The sequence below is a fragment of the Dipodomys ordii genome, unplaced genomic scaffold (assembly GCF_000151885.1).
Source record: "Dipodomys ordii isolate 6190 unplaced genomic scaffold, Dord_2.0 Scaffold65, whole genome shotgun sequence".
Classification (NCBI taxonomy): domain Eukaryota; kingdom Metazoa; phylum Chordata; class Mammalia; order Rodentia; family Heteromyidae; genus Dipodomys; species Dipodomys ordii.
Genome location: NW_012267281.1, coordinates 7,148,408 through 7,153,248, shown reverse-complemented (window position 1 = coordinate 7,153,248; position 4,841 = coordinate 7,148,408).

Genomic DNA, 4,841 nt, shown 5'->3' with positions numbered 1-4,841 from the left:
GAAGAGCTGAGGGACAGTGCCCAGGCCCAGACTTCAAGCCCCACAACTGACAAAAAAAAGAGGAAAGAAAAGTTGTTGAGTGTTAAAACCACAGCCAGGACAGTCTTTCCAGTGACACTCCATGTCAAATGCCCAAAGTTTTCTTGACATACACTCTATATCCACTAATACACACTCCCCCTAAAATCCCATCTGGATGGCCCTGAGACCCCTTCAATTTCTACATAGGCCCCAACCCCACACAGTGCACTGTTGGCCAGCCTTATAAAAAAAAAGATCAGCCAGGTGCCAGTGGCTCACGCCCATAAGCCTAACTACTCATGAGGCTGAGATCTGAAGATCATGGTTCAAAACCAGCCAGGCAGCAAAGTCCATGAGATTCTTATCTCCAATTAACCACCAGAAAACTGGAAGTGGCACTATGACTCAAGTGGTAGAGCACTAGCCTTGAGCTAAAGAGCTCAGGGACAGCACCCAGGCCCAGAGTTCAAGCCTCATGACTGGAAAAAAAGAAGAAAAAAAAAAAAAGGAGATTCTGTCATTCACAACCCCATGGGGGAGCCTGGAGGACATTAAGCTAAAATGAAGGGAGCCAGGCAGAGTGAGACAGAGACTGTATGATCTCACCTCGTGAGGAATGTAAAGTCACCCTCATGAGGCAGAGGAAAGCAGTGGTTATGTGGAGCTGGGACCTGCAGGACATGGATGAAAGGGTACATGGGAGGAAGTCACTCTAGAGACTGTACAGCATGGCGACTATAGTTAATAATAACATAAAACTCCTTCTGTATGACGGGGAGATTACTGGTAAGCCCCTCAGATATACAGTCCAAGCCCCTCACACACAATGGCATAGCATTAGCATAGGACCTACTCACAAACTCTTCCCTGCTTTCAGTCCTGTCCACATTTAAATCATAGTACCTAATACAACTTGGATGCTATGTTAAATGGCAAGAAAAACATCTGATCCCATGCACCAGTGGTTCACATCTATAATCCTAGCTATGTGTAAGGCTGAGAGTAGAAGGTTGGAGATTCCAAGCCAGACTGCACAGACTCCTTCTCCATCCATAGCTGGGTAGAGTAGTGCCATCCTAAGCTACACACAGGAGGCTGAGATCAGAAGGATCATGGTGCCAGGCTAGCCCAGGAAGTTAAGTCTTCAGGACTCCATCTCCACCGAAGGACAGAGAATGACTTGGTGTGCACTTGTGACCTCAGCTATGGAGGGGAGCTAGAAATAAGCAGATCAGCATCTGGGTATGGGCTCAATTGCAGAACACCCCCCTATTCTAAAAGTAGCCAATGGGAGACAGGGTTGGAGTTTCAGCTCACTGATAAGAGTATCTGCCTAGCAAACAGGAGGTCCTGGGTTCAAACCTTCAGGGAGGGAAGGGAAGGGGAGGAGAAAGAAAGGGAATATCTCTACATGTTTAATGCATCTTACAATGCATGCATATGTCAAAATATCAAGTTATACACCTTAAAAATATTCAACATTTTTAGATGGGCACAGGTGGCTCACACCTATAATCCTAGCCACTCAGGAAGCTGAGATCTGAGGATCATGGACCAAAGCCAGCCCAGGCAGGAAAGTCTGTGAGACTATTATCTCCAATGAACCACCAGAAAAACCACAAGTGGCGCTGTGGCTCAAGTGGTAGAGCACTAGCCTTGAGCTGAAGAGCTCAAGGACAGTACCAGGCCCAGAGTTCAAGACCCAGGAGACCAAGAAAAAAATTCAACATATTGTGAAATGGTAACCCCTCTGCACAACACCTTAATAATAACAACAAAATTATATTTCACAAAGTGTTCGACTTTTTTAATTATACCTTAATGAAGCTGGGACAAAAAAAATTTAAGGTGGGGCTGGGAAGGTGGCTCAGTGGTAGAGTGCTTGCCTTGCATGCATGAAGCCCTGGGTTTGACTCCTTATCACCACATAAGCAGAAAAAGCCAAAGTGGCACTATGGCTCAAGTGGTAGAGCGCCAGCCTTGAGCTCAAGAGCTGAGGGACACCACTCCCCCCCAAAAAAATTAAGGTATTTCTTTAGTACCAATATCCTTTTTGATATTCCAATTTAGGTATGTTTTTCTGGACTGATTCCTGACATACTATGAATCCATGTTTAATGCATGAGCATTATAACATCTTTGCATCCCTGTCCTTTGTGCTATGGTCAGTGATTTTATGCCCACATACATTGTTATATACCCTGGATATACTGTTGGTGTTATAGTTCCTTTCATCATGTGAATATAGCATAATAAAATTTTAGGATGAAAATTTTAAAAATAAAACTGAAGTCAGGGCACATCTTGGAATGATTCTGTTTTAATATGGATCACGCGTGGTCTCATCAAAGATATATCAACTGGCTGGGAAGGTGGCTTAGTGGTAGAGCGCATGCCTTGTATGCATGAAGCCCTGGGTTCAATTCCTCAGCACCACATAAGCAAAAAGAAAAAAGCCAGAAGTGGCGCTGTGGCTCAAGCGATAGAGCGCTAGCCTTGAGCTGAAGAACTGAGGGACAGCGCCCAGGCCCAGAGTTCAGGCCCCACAACCAGACCCCCCCCCAAAAAAAAATGAAAAAAAAAAGATATATCAACTTTATTTGTGTGATCTGTGAAGATTCCCTAGGGGCCCTTTGGGAACAAGGGGTGGCATACATGTAGTTATCGCTAGGGGGTGGTAGAGCATCGCTCTTGGCTCTTCACTGGCTGAGCTCTGGGAAATGAATGCATCCAAGCTTAGTTAAATCTTTACCAACTTCCTTTTCCATAGAGAAGTTAGTGACCCTTCTGTCACTTGGCAAAGCAAGCCAGGCAGCAGGACTCTGAAAGTGTGTTTGTGCGAGTTAATGACTTATTGATTGTGTTTGCTGGTGTTTGCACTTAATCCTGGGTTTGATTTCACTGAACTGTCAAGTAGTTCCAAAAACATTCCTCGTTGGTAGATCTTAAAGAGAAACATTAAACCCTGTTGTTTATTCTAATCTACCATGAACCCAGAGGTTGTGTGGATTCTACCAAGAGCCCCAGACCAGGCATTGTTTTGAGCAGATTGGAAAACAGCCTGAGCCAGTTGACTCTCAGGTGAAGCGATCCCAGTCCACCACCCCAGGCCGAGCCCCAAGTGGCAGTCAGTCACAGGGAGCCAGCTGAGAGGGCAGCCACCAGAATCTCGACTCCAGAAGAGACTCAAGGGTGAGTCAGAACCCAAAAGTCCATGTGCAAAGAAAGCCAGAGCCCAGCCATCCACAAAAGGCTGGCTGAGTTTCCTGAAAGTTCCAGATCCCTGGTACTTCCTGCTTATTCCTCATGCAATCTAATTCACAGCCCAACTGCACAACACAAGGGTGGGGAGAGAGCAGAATGCAGAGCTCAGCTCACCTGGATGGAGACATCTCCAGGGAAATGTCACTTGCCTTGGATTTATTTGTTTTGCTTGATCATAGTATGTTCTAGAAGTCACTTGGGCTAACTTCAGGAGGATACAGGAGGAGAGGTCAGCACTGAGTTCCACGAAGGGACAGATCTATCTAGAGTCTCTGTGTTTTGGGGGTCCCCAGAAGGACAAGGAAGAGATAGATGGGCAAGTGTTCTACAGGTGCCTTCCGGATGCAGAGCTGTGGAGCTGGGAACCCAGGGAAGCCAGGAGGCTGGCTCACCACCCACTGAAACTGCGCAGGCTCTGTCCTTCCATCGACGGTGTGACGAAGGGTCCTCCTTGAACTGGGCCACCGGGGTGAGGATGGTGAAGTCTAAGCCCAGTTCTATCTGCCGGGCCAAGAGCCAAGCCTGAGCTTCCCAGAGCGAGGCTTCCTTCCAGAGTCTCTGGAGATCTTCGAGGGAGCTCTCACAGCCATGTGGTATATAGCAAGGAACCATGGTAATGGTGAACTGATTCACCTGGGGGTTTGTTGTTGTGGTTGGTGGTGGTGGTGGTGATGGTCTACTTGCCCACCTGCCATGTTAGAATTCTATACCCATCCAGGTCTTAAACAGCTGGGGAAGTGGAGACAAGGGCCTTTCTGCCAGTCAGGAACATGGTGACTTTGGGTGAGCTTCCATTTTCTTCAAGAGATGAAACCATGTTTGCATCTCAAGTATGTGAAATGACTCAAACTAATAACATACCAAAAAATACTCCGAGAGCAAAGCAGATGTCACTGGGCCCTTTTCCAGAAGCCAAATGAGGCCTCACAGAGCCTTACAGGCAGATAATAAATGCAAGAGCTCAGAACCCCTGGTCCTTCCCTCCAGTGCTCTCGTCTCACAGATTTGGGAGCAATTGTCCTACTGTAATAATTAATTCATATTGCCACACAGATGAGCTAGGGGAGATTACGGCCAATTCTATCATAAAAATTTTCATTACAAATAAATTTTTCAAACAAATTCCCAGTTTGGCTAGCTGAGCCTAGAAGGAAATCCTTTGAAACAAAAGCATCTCTACAATATCTCCACAGTCAGGGGCTTTGCTTAGGTGATTTCTAAGGTCTCTTAGAACTGCAGAATCCCTATACTCTCAGCAATAACAACAAAAAAATACAATGAGTTTGTCACAGATTTAAATAACCTTATAACAGGGTGGAGGATGTAGTTCAGTGGTAGAGTGCTTGCCCAGGATTGCACACAGTACTGGGTTTGAAGCCCAACACTGCCACAATAAATGAGTAAATAAATAGTCTCACAGCACCCCTACCACATCCTGGTATGTTGGTTGTAAAGATGAGAGAAACAAGGGTTAGAAAGCCAGTGTCTCTTGGAGAGAATTACTCAGCTGGTAAGTAAATCAAATCAGAAATAAATCAAATGGTGAATAAAAAATA